We start from the raw sequence: 16,693 nt of genomic DNA on the forward strand, positions 1-16,693 counted from the left end.
GTTAGGCCATCATCTACACGACATAGCCCTGAATTTTCCAATGCGCAGCTCTTTGCAAAAGAGAGATATTGGCAAGGAAAAGCTGTCTTATACCATTGCATTTTTCTCCCAAACGAAGGACACTAGAAAGAATATTTTAAAGCCTCCTGTTAGGCCATCATCTACACGACATAGCCCTGAATTTTCCAATGCGCAGCTCTTTGCAAAAGAGAGATATTGGCAAGGAAAAGCTGTCTTGTACCTTTGCATTTTTCTACCAAACGAAGGTCACTAGAAAGAAAATTTTAAAGCCTCCTGTTAGGCCATCATCTACACGACATAGCCCTGAATTTTCCAATGCGTAGCTCTTTGCAAAAGAGAGATATTGGCAAGGAAAAGCTGTCTTGTACCTTTGCATTTTTCTCCCAAACGAAGGACACTAGAAAGAAAATTTTAAAGCCTCCTGTTAGGCCATCATCTACACGACATAGCCATGAATTTTCCAATGCGCAGCTCTTTGCAAAAGAGAGATATTGGCAAGGAAAAGCTGTCTTGTACCTTTGCATTTTTCTCCCAAACGAAGGTCACTAGAAAGAAAATTTTAAAGCCTCCTGTTAGGCCATCATCTACACGACATAGCCCTGAATTTTCCAATGCGCAGCTCTTTGCAAAAGAGAGATATTGGCAAGGAAAAGCTGTCTTGTACCTTTGCATTTTTCTCCCAAACGAAGGTCACTAGAAAGAAAATTTTAAAGCCTCCTGTTAGGCCATCATCTACACGACATAGCCCTGAATTTTCCAATGCGCAGCTCTTTGCAAAAGAGAAATATTGGCAAGGAAAAGCTGTCTTGTACCATTGCATTTTTCTCCCAAACGAAGGACACTAGAAAGAAAATTTTAAAGCCTCCTGTTAGGCCATCATCTACACGACATAGCCCTGAATTTTCCAATGCGCAGCTCTTTGCAAAAGAGAGATATTGGCAAGGAAAAGCTGTCTTGTACCATTGCATTTTTCTCCCAAACGAAGGACACTAGAAAGAAAATTTTAAAGCCTCCTGTTAGGCCATCATCTACACGACATAGCCCTGAATTTTCCAATGCGCAGCTCTTTGCAAAAGAGAGATATTGGCAAGGAAAAGCTGTCTTGTACCTTTGCATTTTTCTCCCAAACGAAGGTCACTAGAAAGAAAATTTTAAAGCCTCCTGTTAGGCCATCATCTACACGACATAGCCCTGAATTTTCCAATGCGTAGCTCTTTGCAAAAGAGAGATATTGGCAAGGAAAAGCTGTCTTGTACCTTTGCATTTTTCTCCCAAACGAAGGACACTAGAAAGAAAATTTTAAAGCCTCCTGTTAGGCCATCATCTACACGACATAGCCCTGAATTTTCCAATGCGCAGCTCTTTGCAAAAGAGAGATATTGGCAAGGAAAAGCTGTCTTGTACCTTTGCATTTTTCTCCCAAACGAAGGTCACTAGAAAGAAAATTTTAAAGCCTCCTGTTAGGCCATCATCTACACGACATAGCCCTGCATTTTCCAATGCGTAGCTCTTTGCAAAAGAGAGATATTGGCAAGGAAAAACTGTCTTGTACCTTTGCATTTTTCTCCCAAACGAAGGACACTAGAAAGAAAATTTTAAAGCCTCCTGTTAGGCCATCATCTACACGACATAGCCCTGAATTTTCCAATGCGCAGCTCTTTGCAAAAGAGAGATATTGGCAAGGAAAAGCTGTCTTGTACCATTGCATTTTTCTCCCAAACGAAGGGCACTAGAAAGAAAATTTTAAAGCCTCCTGTTAGGCCATCATCTACACGACATAGCCCTGAATTTTCCAATGCGCAGCTCTTTGCAAAAGAGAGATATTGGCAAGGAAAAGCTGTCTTGTACCTTTGCATTTTTCTCCCAAACGAAGGTCACTAGAAAGAAAATTTTAAAGCCTCCTGTTAGGCCATCATCTACACGACATAGCCCTGAATTTTCCAATGCGCAGCTCTTTGCAAAAGAGAGATATTGGCAAGGAAAAGCTGTCTTGTACCTTTGCATTTTTCTCCCAAACGAAGGTCACTAGAAAGAAAATTTTAAAGCCTCCTGTTAGGCCATCATCTACACGACATAGCCCTGAATTTTCCAATGCGCAGCTCTTTGCAAAAGAGAGATATTGGCAAGGAAAAGCTGTCTTGTACCATTGCATTTTTCTCCCAAACGAAGGACACTAGAAAGAATATTTTAAAGCCTCCTGTTAGGCCATCATCTACACGACATAGCCCTGAATTTTCCAATGCGTAGCTCTTTGCAAAAGAGAGATATTGGCAAGGAAAAGCTGTCTTGTACCTTTGCATTTTTCTCCCAAACGAAGGACACTAGAAAGAAAATTTTAAAGCCTCCTGTTAGGCCATCATCTACACGACATAGCCCTGAATTTTCCAATGCGCAGCTCTTTGCAAAAGAGAGATATTGGCAAGGAAAAGCTGTCTTGTACCATTGCATTTTTCTCCCAAACGAAGGGCACTAGAAAGAAAATTTTAAAGCCTCCTGTTAGGCCATCATCTACACGACATAGCCCTGAATTTTCCAATGCGCAGCTCTTTGCAAAAGAGAGATATTGGCAAGGAAAAGCTGTCTTGTACCTTTGCATTTTTCTCCCAAACGAAGGTCACTAGAAAGAACATTTTAAAGCCTCCTGTTAGGCCATCATCTACACGACATAGCCCTGAATTTTCCAATGCGCAGCTCTTTGCAAAAGAGATATATTGGCAAGGAAAAGCTGTCTTGTACCATTGCATTTTTCTCCCAAACGAAGGGCACTAGAAAGAAAATTTTAAAGCCTCCTGTTAGGCCATCATCTACACGACATAGCCCTGAATTTTCCAATGCGCAGCTCTTTGCAAAAGAGAGATATTGGCAAGGAAAAGCTGTCTTGTACCTTTGCATTTTTCTCCCAAACGAAGGTCACTAGAAAGAAAATTTTAAAGCCTCCTGTTAGGCCATCATCTACACGACATAGCCCTGAATTTTCCAATGCGCAGCTCTTTGCAAAAGAGAGATATTGGCAAGGAAAAGCTGTCTTGTACCTTTGCATTTTTCTCCCAAACGAAGGTCACTAGAAAGAAAATTTTAAAGCCTCCTGTTAGGCCATCATCTACACGACATAGCCCTGAATTTTCCAATGCGTAGCTCTTTGCAAAAGAGAGATATTGGCAAGGAAAAGCTGTCTTGTACCTTTGCATTTTTCTCCCAAACGAAGGACACTAGAAAGAAAATTTTAAAGCCTCCTGTTAGGCCATCATCTACACGACATAGCCCTGAATTTTCCAATGCGCAGCTCTTTGCAAAAGAGAGATATTGGCAAGGAAAAGCTGTCTTGTACCATTGCATTTTTCTCCCAAACGAAGGGCACTAGAAAGAAAATTTTAAAGCCTCCTGTTAGGCCATCATCTACACGACATAGCCCTGAATTTTCCAATGCGCAGCTCTTTGCAAAAGAGAGATATTGGCAAGGAAAAGCTGTCTTGTACCTTTGCATTTTTCTCCCAAACGAAGGTCACTAGAAATACAATTTTAAAGCCTCCTGTTAGGCCATCATCTACACGACATAGCCCTGAATTTTCCAATGCGCAGCTCTTTGCAAAAGAGAGATATTGGCAAGGAAAAGCTGTCTTGTACCTTTGCATTTTTCTCCCAAACGAAGGTCACTAGAAAGAAAATTTTAAAGCCTCCTGTTAGGCCATCATCTACACGACATAGCCCTGAATTTTCCAATGCGCAGCTCTTTGCAAAAGAGAGATATTGGCAAGGAAAAGCTGTCTTGTACCATTGCATTTTTCTCCCAAACGAAGGACACTAGAAAGAATATTTTAAAGCCTCCTGTTAGGCCATCATCTACACGACATAGCCCTGAATTTTCCAATGCGCAGCTCTTTGCAAAAGAGAGATATTGGCAAGGAAAAGCTGTCTTGTACCTTTGCATTTTTCTACCAAACGAAGGTCACTAGAAAGAAAATTTTAAAGCCTCCTGTTAGGCCATCATCTACACGACATAGCCCTGAATTTTCCAATGCGTAGCTCTTTGCAAAAGAGAGATATTGGCAAGGAAAAGCTGTCTTGTACCTTTGCATTTTTCTCCCAAACGAAGGACACTAGAAAGAAAATTTTAAAGCCTCCTGTTAGGCCATCATCTACACGACATAGCCCTGAATTTTCCAATGCGCAGCTCTTTGCAAAAGAGAGATATTGGCAAGGAAAAGCTGTCTTGTACCATTGCATTTTTCTCCCAAACGAAGGGCACTAGAAAGAAAATTTTAAAGCCTCCTGTTAGGCCATCATCTACACGACATAGCCCTGAATTTTCCAATGCGCAGCTCTTTGCAAAAGAGAGATATTGGCAAGGAAAAGCTGTCTTGTACCTTTGCATTTTTCTCCCAAACGAAGGTCACTAGAAAGAAAATTTTAAAGCCTCCTGTTAGGCCATCATCTACACGACATAGCCCTGAATTTTCCAATGCGTAGCTCTTTGCAAAAGAGAGATATTGGCAAGGAAAAGCTGTCTTGTACCTTTGCATTTTTCTCCCAAACGAAGGACACTAGAAAGAAAATTTTAAAGCCTCCTGTTAGGCCATCATCTACACGACATAGCCCTGAATTTTCCAATGCGCAGCTCTTTGCAAAAGAGAGATATTGGCAAGGAAAAGCTGTCTTGTACCTTTGCATTTTTCTCCCAAACGAAGGTCACTAGAAAGAAAATTTTAAAGCCTCCTGTTAGGCCATCATCTACACGACATAGCCCTGCATTTTCCAATGCGTAGCTCTTTGCAAAAGAGAGATATTGGCAAGGAAAAACTGTCTTGTACCTTTGCATTTTTCTCCCAAACGAAGGACACTAGAAAGAAAATTTTAAAGCCTCCTGTTAGGCCATCATCTACACGACATAGCCCTGAATTTTCCAATGCGCAGCTCTTTGCAAAAGAGAGATATTGGCAAGGAAAAGCTGTCTTGTACCATTGCATTTTTCTCCCAAACGAAGGGCACTAGAAAGAAAATTTTAAAGCCTCCTGTTAGGCCATCATCTACACGACATAGCCCTGAATTTTCCAATGCGCAGCTCTTTGCAAAAGAGAGATATTGGCAAGGAAAAGCTGTCTTGTACCTTTGCATTTTTCTCCCAAACGAAGGTCACTAGAAAGAAAATTTTAAAGCCTCCTGTTAGGCCATCATCTACACGACATAGCCCTGAATTTTCCAATGCGCAGCTCTTTGCAAAAGAGAGATATTGGCAAGGAAAAGCTGTCTTGTACCTTTGCATTTTTCTCCCAAACGAAGGTCACTAGAAAGAAAATTTTAAAGCCTCCTGTTAGGCCATCATCTACACGACATAGCCCTGAATTTTCCAATGCGCAGCTCTTTGCAAAAGAGAGATATTGGCAAGGAAAAGCTGTCTTGTACCATTGCATTTTTCTCCCAAACGAAGGACACTAGAAAGAATATTTTAAAGCCTCCTGTTAGGCCATCATCTACACGACATAGCCCTGAATTTTCCAATGCGCAGCTCTTTGCAAAAGAGAGATATTGGCAAGGAAAAGCTGTCTTGTACCTTTGCATTTTTCTACCAAACGAAGGTCACTAGAAAGAAAATTTTAAAGCCTCCTGTTAGGCCATCATCTACACGACATAGCCCTGAATTTTCCAATGCGTAGCTCTTTGCAAAAGAGAGATATTGGCAAGGAAAAGCTGTCTTGTACCTTTGCATTTTTCTCCCAAACGAAGGACACTAGAAAGAAAATTTTAAAGCCTCCTGTTAGGCCATCATCTACACGACATAGCCCTGAATTTTCCAATGCGCAGCTCTTTGCAAAAGAGAGATATTGGCAAGGAAAAGCTGTCTTGTACCATTGCATTTTTCTCCCAAACGAAGGGCACTAGAAAGAAAATTTTAAAGCCTCCTGTTAGGCCATCATCTACACGACATAGCCCTGAATTTTCCAATGCGCAGCTCTTTGCAAAAGAGAGATATTGGCAAGGAAAAGCTGTCTTGTACCTTTGCATTTTTCTCCCAAACGAAGGTCACTAGAAAGAACATTTTAAAGCCTCCTGTTAGGCCATCATCTACACGACATAGCCCTGAATTTTCCAATGCGCAGCTCTTTGCAAAAGAGAGATATTGGCAAGGAAAAGCTGTCTTGTACCTTTGCATTTTTCTCCCAAACGAAGGTCACTAGAAAGAAAATTTTAAAGCCTCCTGTTAGGCCATCATCTACACGACATAGCCCTGAATTTTCCAATGCGCAGCTCTTTGCAAAAGAGAAATATTGGCAAGGAAAAGCTGTCTTGTACCATTGCATTTTTCTCCCAAACGAAGGACACTAGAAAGAAAATTTTAAAGCCTCCTGTTAGGCCATCATCTACACGACATAGCCCTAAATTTTCCAATGCGCAGCTCTTTGCAAAAGAGAGATATTGGCAAGGAAAAGCTGTCTTGTACCTTTGCATTTTTCTCCCAAACGAAGGTCACTAGAAAGAAAATTTTAAAGCCTCCTGTTAGGCCATCATCTACACGACATAGCCCTGAATTTTCCAATGCGCAGCTCTTTGCAAAAGAGATATATTGGCAAGGAAAAGCTGTCTTGTACCATTGCATTTTTCTCCCAAACGAAGGGCACTAGAAAGAAAATTTTAAAGCCTCCTGTTAGGCCATCATCTACACGACATAGCCCTGAATTTTCCAATGCGCAGCTCTTTGCAAAAGAGAGATATTGGCAAGGAAAAGCTGTCTTGTACCTTTGCATTTTTCTCCCAAACGAAGGTCACTAGAAAGAAAATTTTAAAGCCTCCTGTTAGGCCATCATCTACACGACATAGCCCTGAATTTTCCAATGCGCAGCTCTTTGCAAAAGAGAGATATTGGCAAGGAAAAGCTGTCTTGTACCTTTGCATTTTTCTCCCAAACGAAGGTCACTAGAAAGAAAATTTTAAAGCCTCCTGTTAGGCCATCATCTACACGACATAGCCCTGAATTTTCCAATGCGTAGCTCTTTGCAAAAGAGAGATATTGGCAAGGAAAAGCTGTCTTGTACCTTTGCATTTTTCTCCCAAACGAAGGACACTAGAAAGAAAATTTTAAAGCCTCCTGTTAGGCCATCATCTACACGACATAGCCCTGAATTTTCCAATGCGCAGCTCTTTGCAAAAGAGAGATATTGGCAAGGAAAAGCTGTCTTGTACCATTGCATTTTTCTCCCAAACGAAGGGCACTAGAAAGAAAATTTTAAAGCCTCCTGTTAGGCCATCATCTACACGACATAGCCCTGAATTTTCCAATGCGCAGCTCTTTGCAAAAGAGAGATATTGGCAAGGAAAAGCTGTCTTGTACCTTTGCATTTTTCTCCCAAACGAAGGTCACTAGAAATACAATTTTAAAGCCTCCTGTTAGGCCATCATCTACACGACATAGCCCTGAATTTTCCAATGCGCAGCTCTTTGCAAAAGAGAGATATTGGCAAGGAAAAGCTGTCTTGTACCTTTGCATTTTTCTCCCAAACGAAGGTCACTAGAAAGAAAATTTTAAAGCCTCCTGTTAGGCCATCATCTACACGACATAGCCCTGAATTTTCCAATGCGCAGCTCTTTGCAAAAGAGAGATATTGGCAAGGAAAAGCTGTCTTATACCATTGCATTTTTCTCCCAAACGAAGGACACTAGAAAGAATATTTTAAAGCCTCCTGTTAGGCCATCATCTACACGACATAGCCCTGAATTTTCCAATGCGCAGCTCTTTGCAAAAGAGAGATATTGGCAAGGAAAAGCTGTCTTGTACCTTTGCATTTTTCTACCAAACGAAGGTCACTAGAAAGAAAATTTTAAAGCCTCCTGTTAGGCCATCATCTACACGACATAGCCCTGAATTTTCCAATGCGTAGCTCTTTGCAAAAGAGAGATATTGGCAAGGAAAAGCTGTCTTGTACCTTTGCATTTTTCTCCCAAACGAAGGACACTAGAAAGAAAATTTTAAAGCCTCCTGTTAGGCCATCATCTACACGACATAGCCATGAATTTTCCAATGCGCAGCTCTTTGCAAAAGAGAGATATTGGCAAGGAAAAGCTGTCTTGTACCTTTGCATTTTTCTCCCAAACGAAGGTCACTAGAAAGAAAATTTTAAAGCCTCCTGTTAGGCCATCATCTACACGACATAGCCCTGAATTTTCCAATGCGCAGCTCTTTGCAAAAGAGAAATATTGGCAAGGAAAAGCTGTCTTGTACCATTGCATTTTTCTCCCAAACGAAGGACACTAGAAAGAAAATTTTAAAGCCTCCTGTTAGGCCATCATCTACACGACATAGCCCTGAATTTTCCAATGCGCAGCTCTTTGCAAAAGAGAGATATTGGCAAGGAAAAGCTGTCTTGTACCATTGCATTTTTCTCCCAAACGAAGGACACTAGAAAGAAAATTTTAAAGCCTCCTGTTAGGCCATCATCTACACGACATAGCCCTGAATTTTCCAATGCGCAGCTCTTTGCAAAAGAGAGATATTGGCAAGGAAAAGCTGTCTTGTACCTTTGCATTTTTCTCCCAAACGAAGGTCACTAGAAAGAAAATTTTAAAGCCTCCTGTTAGGCCATCATCTACACGACATAGCCCTGAATTTTCCAATGCGTAGCTCTTTGCAAAAGAGAGATATTGGCAAGGAAAAGCTGTCTTGTACCTTTGCATTTTTCTCCCAAACGAAGGACACTAGAAAGAAAATTTTAAAGCCTCCTGTTAGGCCATCATCTACACGACATAGCCCTGAATTTTCCAATGCGCAGCTCTTTGCAAAAGAGAGATATTGGCAAGGAAAAGCTGTCTTGTACCTTTGCATTTTTCTCCCAAACGAAGGTCACTAGAAAGAAAATTTTAAAGCCTCCTGTTAGGCCATCATCTACACGACATAGCCCTGCATTTTCCAATGCGTAGCTCTTTGCAAAAGAGAGATATTGGCAAGGAAAAACTGTCTTGTACCTTTGCATTTTTCTCCCAAACGAAGGACACTAGAAAGAAAATTTTAAAGCCTCCTGTTAGGCCATCATCTACACGACATAGCCCTGAATTTTCCAATGCGCAGCTCTTTGCAAAAGAGAGATATTGGCAAGGAAAAGCTGTCTTGTACCATTGCATTTTTCTCCCAAACGAAGGGCACTAGAAAGAAAATTTTAAAGCCTCCTGTTAGGCCATCATCTACACGACATAGCCCTGAATTTTCCAATGCGCAGCTCTTTGCAAAAGAGAGATATTGGCAAGGAAAAGCTGTCTTGTACCTTTGCATTTTTCTCCCAAACGAAGGTCACTAGAAAGAAAATTTTAAAGCCTCCTGTTAGGCCATCATCTACACGACATAGCCCTGAATTTTCCAATGCGCAGCTCTTTGCAAAAGAGAGATATTGGCAAGGAAAAGCTGTCTTGTACCTTTGCATTTTTCTCCCAAACGAAGGTCACTAGAAAGAAAATTTTAAAGCCTCCTGTTAGGCCATCATCTACACGACATAGCCCTGAATTTTCCAATGCGCAGCTCTTTGCAAAAGAGAGATATTGGCAAGGAAAAGCTGTCTTGTACCATTGCATTTTTCTCCCAAACGAAGGACACTAGAAAGAATATTTTAAAGCCTCCTGTTAGGCCATCATCTACACGACATAGCCCTGAATTTTCCAATGCGTAGCTCTTTGCAAAAGAGAGATATTGGCAAGGAAAAGCTGTCTTGTACCTTTGCATTTTTCTCCCAAACGAAGGACACTAGAAAGAAAATTTTAAAGCCTCCTGTTAGGCCATCATCTACACGACATAGCCCTGAATTTTCCAATGCGCAGCTCTTTGCAAAAGAGAGATATTGGCAAGGAAAAGCTGTCTTGTACCATTGCATTTTTCTCCCAAACGAAGGGCACTAGAAAGAAAATTTTAAAGCCTCCTGTTAGGCCATCATCTACACGACATAGCCCTGAATTTTCCAATGCGCAGCTCTTTGCAAAAGAGAGATATTGGCAAGGAAAAGCTGTCTTGTACCTTTGCATTTTTCTCCCAAACGAAGGTCACTAGAAAGAACATTTTAAAGCCTCCTGTTAGGCCATCATCTACACGACATAGCCCTGAATTTTCCAATGCGCAGCTCTTTGCAAAAGAGATATATTGGCAAGGAAAAGCTGTCTTGTACCATTGCATTTTTCTCCCAAACGAAGGGCACTAGAAAGAAAATTTTAAAGCCTCCTGTTAGGCCATCATCTACACGACATAGCCCTGAATTTTCCAATGCGCAGCTCTTTGCAAAAGAGAGATATTGGCAAGGAAAAGCTGTCTTGTACCTTTGCATTTTTCTCCCAAACGAAGGTCACTAGAAAGAAAATTTTAAAGCCTCCTGTTAGGCCATCATCTACACGACATAGCCCTGAATTTTCCAATGCGCAGCTCTTTGCAAAAGAGAGATATTGGCAAGGAAAAGCTGTCTTGTACCATTGCATTTTTCTCCCAAACGAAGGGCACTAGAAAGAAAATTTTAAAGCCTCCTGTTAGGCCATCATCTACACGACATAGCCCTGAATTTTCCAATGCGCAGCTCTTTGCAAAAGAGAGATATTGGCAAGGAAAAGCTGTCTTGTACCTTTGCATTTTTCTCCCAAACGAAGGTCACTAGAAATACAATTTTAAAGCCTCCTGTTAGGCCATCATCTACACGACATAGCCCTGAATTTTCCAATGCGCAGCTCTTTGCAAAAGAGAGATATTGGCAAGGAAAAGCTGTCTTGTACCTTTGCATTTTTCTCCCAAACGAAGGTCACTAGAAAGAAAATTTTAAAGCCTCCTGTTAGGCCATCATCTACACGACATAGCCCTGAATTTTCCAATGCGCAGCTCTTTGCAAAAGAGAGATATTGGCAAGGAAAAGCTGTCTTATACCATTGCATTTTTCTCCCAAACGAAGGACACTAGAAAGAATATTTTAAAGCCTCCTGTTAGGCCATCATCTACACGACATAGCCCTGAATTTTCCAATGCGCAGCTCTTTAAAGCCGCTCTCTTCTATGCCCTTGCGCACTATCCTGACTTCTCCTCCTCTCTGCTTACTTTGTGCCTTCCAAAGCACAATGCGAACTACAGGTAGTGCTGCAGGGCCCACACCCTTTTACTTGCCTTACAGAGCAGCTCTGGAGCTGTTACAGTGCCCAGATGCTGCAAGAAATCAGCTTGAATGCTTCAGGGGCTGGGGCATAGCCAACATGAGCCCCACACCGAAGGAGGGTGGAGGTGTTTAATGCGAACTAGGGGTCATCCAAGCGCCGCAAAAGGCCGCCATGCCCTGCACGCCCCTTTTCTCTTTTCATATGCAGACGAGGGTTGAAGCCAACTTTGACCCACTGCTTGGATGACATCACCATATGCAAATCCATCTGCTGCAGGCCTTCCCCCAGGAATGCTTGCACTAGTTGTTGCATTTGGTTTGTTGTTTGGGGGTGCTTCAGTATTAGGCAGCCTTCTGCCCTCCCATGTTCATCTGAAAATATGTGTTCTCCCTGCAGTTGTTGTCCCCAGATGAGAGTTCCCTTGTGCTGCCTCAGTTGAATCTCCTTTACTTGACAGAGATGTGCCTGAGCAGCGGCCCTCCCCAGCCCTATCCCAAATCATACTTATTTTGCATAGGAGATACCATGGTCATGAAGATTGTTCTCCCAGGGTGAGGTTCATTCATTGCATTCTGGGTATGCTGACCCCTGTGATTTCCCCAAATGTGGGAAACTCGACTGCATTATTTGTTGTAGTGGGGGACTGTGTTTGTGTTTTCCTCTGGTCAGCTCTGGTAAAAGTCAGATTTCTTTGTCTCAGATCTTCCTCTAGCCTTGTTCTTCTTTCGAGAGTTCCCTTGTGCTGCCTCAGTTGGATCTCCTTCACTTGACAGGGGGGTGCCCGAGCAGCGACCCTCCCCAGCTCTAGCCCAACTCCTACTTACCTGCCAGGTGAGATACTATGATCATGAAGGTGCTTCTCCCAGGGCAAGGCTCACCCATTGCACTCTGGGTGTGCTGCCCCTGCGATTTCCCCAAATGTGGGAAACTTGACTGCATAATTTGAGTGTTCCCTGGTCGGCTCTCATGTAATTCAGATCTCTTTGTCTCAGGTCTCTCTCCAGCCTAGTTTGCTGTCTGTTTCCACTTCTCTTTTCTTGAGCCGCTCCCTTCTATGCCCTTGCGCACTATCCTTACTTCTCCCGTCTGCTTACTTTGTGCCTTCCAATGCACAATGCAAACTACAGGTAGTGCTGCAGGGCCCACACCCTTTTACTTGCCGTACAGAGCAGCTCTGGAGCTGTTACAGAGCCCAGCTACTGCAAGAAATCAGCTTGAATGCTTCAGGGGCTGAGGCATAGCCAACATGAGCCCCACACCGAAGGAGGGTGGAGGTGTTTAATGCGAACTAGGGGTCATCCAAGCGCCGCAAAAGGCCGCCATGCCCTGCACGCCCCTTTTCTCTTTTCACATGCAGACGAGGGTTGAAGCCAACTTTGACCCACTGCTTGGATGACATCACCATATGCAAATCCATCTGCTGCAGGCCTTCCCCCAGGAATGCTTGCACTAGTTGTTGCATTTGGTTTGTTGTTTGGGGGTGCTTCAGTATTAGGCAGCCTTCTGCCCTCCCATGTTCATCTGAAAATATGTGTTCTCCCTGCAGTTGTTGTCCCCAGATGAGAGTTCCCTTGTGCTGCCTCAGTTGAATCTCCTTTACTTGACAGAGATGTGCCTGAGCAGCGGCCCTCCCCAGCCCTATCCCAAATCATACTTATTTTGCATAGGCGATACCATGGTCATGAAGATTGTTTTCCCAGGGTGAGGTTCATTCATTGCATTCTGGGTATGCTGACCCCTGTGATTTCCCCAAATGTGGGAAACTCGACTGCATTATTTGTGGTAGTGGGGGACTGTGTTTGTGCTTTCCTCTGGTCAGCTCTGGTAAAAGTCAGATTTCTTTGTCTCAGATCTTCCTCTAGCCTTGTTCTTCTTTCGAGAGTTCCCTTGTGCTGCCTCAGTTGGATCTCCTTCACTTGACAGGGGGGTACCCGAGCAGCGACCCTCCCCAGCTCTAGCCCAAATCCTACTTACCTGCCAGGTGAGATACTATGATCATGAAGGTGCTTCTCCCAGGGCAAGGCTCACCCATTGCACTCTGGGTGTGCTGCTCCTGCGATTTCCCCAAATGTGGGAAACTTGACTGCATAATTTGTGTTTCCCCTGGTCGGCTCTCGTATAATTCAGATCTCTTTGTCTCAGGTCTCTCTCCAGCCTAGTTTGCTGTCTGTTTCCACTTCTCTTTTCTTGAGCTGCTCCCTTCTATGCCCTTGCGCACTATCCTGACTTCTCCCGTCTGCTTACTTTGTGCCTTCCAAACTACAGGTAGTGCTGCAGGGCCCACACCCTTTTACTTGCCGTACAGAGCAGCTCTGGAGCTGTTACAGTGCCCAGCTGCTGCAAGAAATCAGCTTGTATGCTTCAGGGGCTGTGGCATAGCCAACATGAGCCCCACACCGAAGGAGGGTGGAGGTGTTTAATGCGAACTAGGGGTCATCCAAGCGCCGCAAAAGGCCGCCATGCCCTGCACGCCCCTTTTCTCTTTTCATATGCAGACGAGGGTTGAAGCCAACTTTGACCCACTGCTTGGATGACATCACCATATGCAAATCCATCTGCTGCAGGCCTTCCCCCAGGAATGCTTGCACTAGTTGTTGCATTTGGTTTGTTGTTTGGGGGTGCTTCAGTATTAGGCAGCCTTCTGCCCTCCCATGTTCATCTGAAAATATGTGTTCTCCCTGCAGTTGTTGTCCCCAGATGAGAGTTCCCTTGTGCTGCCTCAGTTGAATCTCCTTTACTTGACAGAGATGTGCCTGAGCAGCGGCCCTCCCCAGCCCTATACCAAATCATACTTATTTTGCATAGGAGATACCATGGTCATGAAGATTGTTCTCCCAGGGTGAGGTTCATTCATTGCATTCTGGGTATGCTGACCCCTGTGATTTCCCCAAATGTGGGAAACTCGACTGCATTATTTGTTGTAGTGGGGGACTGTGTTTGTGTTTTCCTCTGGTCAGCTCTGGTAAAAGTCAGATTTCTTTGTCTCAGATCTTCCTCTAGCCTTGTTCTTCTTTCGAGAGTTCCCTTGTGCTGCCTCAGTTGGATCTCCTTCACTTGACAGGGGGGTGCCCGAGCAGCGACCCTCCCCAGCTCTAGCCCAACTCCTACTTACCTGCCAGGTGAGATACTATGATCATGAAGGTGCTTCTCCCAGGGCAAGGCTCACCCATTGCACTCTGGGTGTGCTGCCCCTGCGATTTCCCCAAATGTGGGAAACTTGACTGCAGAATTTGTGTTTCCCCTGGTCGGCTCTCGTATAATTCAGATCTCTTTGTCTCAGGTCTCTCTACAGCCTAGTTTGCTGTCTGTTTCCACTTCTTTTTTCTTGAGCCCCTCCCTTTTATACCCTTGTGCACTATCCTGACTTCTCCTCCTGTCTGCTTACTTTGTGCCTTCCAATGCACAATGCAAACTACAGGTAGTGCTGCAGGGCCCACACCCTTTTACTTGCCTTACAGAGCAGCTCTGGAGCTGTTACAGTGCCAAGCTGCTGCAAGAAATCAGCTTGAATGCTTCAGGGGCTGGGGCATGGCCAACATGAGACCCACACCGAAGGAGGGTGGGGGTGTTTCATGCAAACTAAGTGTCATCCAAGCACCGCAAAAGGCCGCCATGCCCTGCACGCCCCTTTTCTCTTTTCATATGCAGACGAGGGTTGAAGCCAACTTTGACCCACTGCTTGGATGACATGACCATATGCAAATCCATCTGCGGCAGGCCTTCCCCCAGGAATGCTTGCACTAGTTGTTGCATTTGGTTTGTTGTTTGGGGGTGCTTCAGTATTAGGCAGCCTTCTGCCCTCCCATGTTCATCTGAAAATATGTGTTCTCCCTGCAGTTGTTGTCCCCAGATGAGAGTTCCCTTGTGCTGCCTCAGTTGAATCTCCTTTACTTGACAGAGATGTGCCTGAGCAGCGGCCCTCCCCAGCCCTATCCCAAATCATACTTATTTTGCATATGAGATACCATGGTCATGAAGATTATTCTCCCAGGGTGAGGTTCATTCATTGCATTCTGGGTATGCTGACCCCTGTGATTTCCCCAAATGTGGGTAACTCGACTGCATTATTTGTGGTAGTGGGGGACTGTGTTTGTGTTTTCCTCTGGTCAGCTCTGGTAAAAGTCAGATTTCTTTGTTTCAGATCTTCCTCTAGCCTTGTTCTTCTTTCGAGAGTTCCCTTGTGCTGCCTCAGTTGGATCTCCTTCACTTGACAGGGGGGTGCCCGAGCAGCGACCCTCCCCAGCTCAAGCCCAACTCCTACTTACCTGCCAGGTGAGATACTATGATCATGAAGGTGCTTCTTCCAGGGCAAGGCTCACCCATTGCACTCTGGGTGTGCTGCCCCTGCGATTTCCCCAAATGTGGGAAACTTGACTGCATAATTTGTGTTTCCCCTGGTCGGCTCTCGTATAATTCAGATCTCTTTGTCTCAGGTCTCTCTCCAGCCTAGTTTGCTGTCTGTTTCCACTTCTTTTTTCTTGAGCCCCTCCCTTTTATACCCTTGTGCACTATCCTGACTTCTCCTCCTGTCTGCTTACTTTGTGCCTTCCAATGCACAATGCAAACTACACACCCTTTTACTTGCCTTACAGAGCAGCTCTGGAGCTGTTACAGTGCCAAGCTGCTGTAAGAAATCAGCTTGAATGCTTCAGGGGCTGGGGCATTGTCAACATGAGCCCCACACCGAAGGAGGGTGGGGGTGTTTAATGCGAACTAAGGGTCATCCAAGCGCCGCAAAAGGCCGCCATGCCCTGCATACCCCTTTTCTCTTTTCATATGCAGATGAGGGATCCAGCCAACTTTGGCCCACTGCTTGGATGACATCACCGTATGCAAATCCGTCTTCTGCAGAACTTCCCCCAGGAATGCTTGTACTAGTTGTTGCATTTGGTTTGTTGTTTGGGGGTGCTTCAGTATTAGGCAGCCTTCTGCCCTCCCATGTTCATCTGAAAATATGTGTTCTCCCTGCAGTTGTTGTCCCCAGATGAGAGTTCCCTTGTGCTGCCTCATTTGAATCTCCTTTACTTGACAGAGATGTGCCTGAGCAGCGGCCCTCCCCAGCCCTATCCCAAATCATACTTATTTTGCATAGGCGATACCATGGTCATGAAGATTGTTCTCCCAGGGTGAGGTTCATTCATTGCATTCTGGGTATGCTGACCCCTGTGATTTCCCCAAATGTGGGAAACTCGACTGCATTATTTGTGGTAGTGGGGGACTGTGTTTGTGCTTTCCTCTGGTCAGCTCTGGTAAAAGTCAGATTTCTTTGTCTCAGATCTTCCTCTAGCCTTGTTCTTCTTTCGAGAGTTCCCTTGTGCTGCCTCAGTTGGATCTCCTTCATTTGACAGGGGGTGCCCGAGCAGCAATCCTCCACAGCTCTGGCCCAACTCCTACTTACCTGCCAGGTGAGATACTATGATCTTCACTGTTAGGGCAATCAGGATGTGGAATTCCCTGCCAGGGAAGGTGGTAATGGCGGACTCTGTAATTGGATTTAAAAAAGGAATGGATACATTTCTGAATGAAAAAGCTATCCAAGGTTATAATACTTAAAATATCAACATGGTTAATC

General features: G+C 44.2%; 9 non-coding genes across 9 annotated transcripts; all 9 read left to right on the plus strand.

The window, feature by feature from the left end:
- Positions 1–11,621: 11,621 nt before the first annotated feature.
- On the plus strand, positions 11,622–11,785 carry LOC135005079 (U1 spliceosomal RNA). The gene has a single exon (XR_010205765.1). It is a non-coding gene; the product is annotated as a U1 spliceosomal RNA (small nuclear RNA).
- A 152-nt stretch (positions 11,786–11,937) lies between these two features.
- LOC135005076 (U1 spliceosomal RNA) lies at positions 11,938–12,100 on the plus strand. The gene has a single exon (XR_010205762.1). It is a non-coding gene; the product is annotated as a U1 spliceosomal RNA (small nuclear RNA).
- A 671-nt stretch (positions 12,101–12,771) lies between these two features.
- On the plus strand, positions 12,772–12,935 carry LOC135005078 (U1 spliceosomal RNA). Its single transcript, XR_010205764.1, has one exon. It is a non-coding gene; the product is annotated as a U1 spliceosomal RNA (small nuclear RNA).
- A 152-nt stretch (positions 12,936–13,087) lies between these two features.
- Positions 13,088–13,250, plus strand: LOC135005074 (U1 spliceosomal RNA). Its single transcript, XR_010205760.1, has one exon. It is a non-coding gene; the product is annotated as a U1 spliceosomal RNA (small nuclear RNA).
- Positions 13,251–13,909: 659 nt separating this feature from the next.
- On the plus strand, positions 13,910–14,073 carry LOC135005080 (U1 spliceosomal RNA). The gene has a single exon (XR_010205766.1). It is a non-coding gene; the product is annotated as a U1 spliceosomal RNA (small nuclear RNA).
- A 152-nt stretch (positions 14,074–14,225) lies between these two features.
- On the plus strand, positions 14,226–14,388 carry LOC135005077 (U1 spliceosomal RNA). Its single transcript, XR_010205763.1, has one exon. It is a non-coding gene; the product is annotated as a U1 spliceosomal RNA (small nuclear RNA).
- Positions 14,389–15,062: 674 nt separating this feature from the next.
- LOC135005081 (U1 spliceosomal RNA) lies at positions 15,063–15,226 on the plus strand. Its single transcript, XR_010205767.1, has one exon. It is a non-coding gene; the product is annotated as a U1 spliceosomal RNA (small nuclear RNA).
- A 152-nt stretch (positions 15,227–15,378) lies between these two features.
- On the plus strand, positions 15,379–15,541 carry LOC135005075 (U1 spliceosomal RNA). Its single transcript, XR_010205761.1, has one exon. It is a non-coding gene; the product is annotated as a U1 spliceosomal RNA (small nuclear RNA).
- A 655-nt stretch (positions 15,542–16,196) lies between these two features.
- Positions 16,197–16,360, plus strand: LOC135005072 (U1 spliceosomal RNA). Its single transcript, XR_010205759.1, has one exon. It is a non-coding gene; the product is annotated as a U1 spliceosomal RNA (small nuclear RNA).
- Positions 16,361–16,693: the final 333 nt, after the last annotated feature.

This window comes from Pseudophryne corroboree, unplaced genomic scaffold, assembly GCF_028390025.1.
Source record: "Pseudophryne corroboree isolate aPseCor3 unplaced genomic scaffold, aPseCor3.hap2 scaffold_1950, whole genome shotgun sequence".
NCBI classification, from domain to species: domain Eukaryota; kingdom Metazoa; phylum Chordata; class Amphibia; order Anura; family Myobatrachidae; genus Pseudophryne; species Pseudophryne corroboree.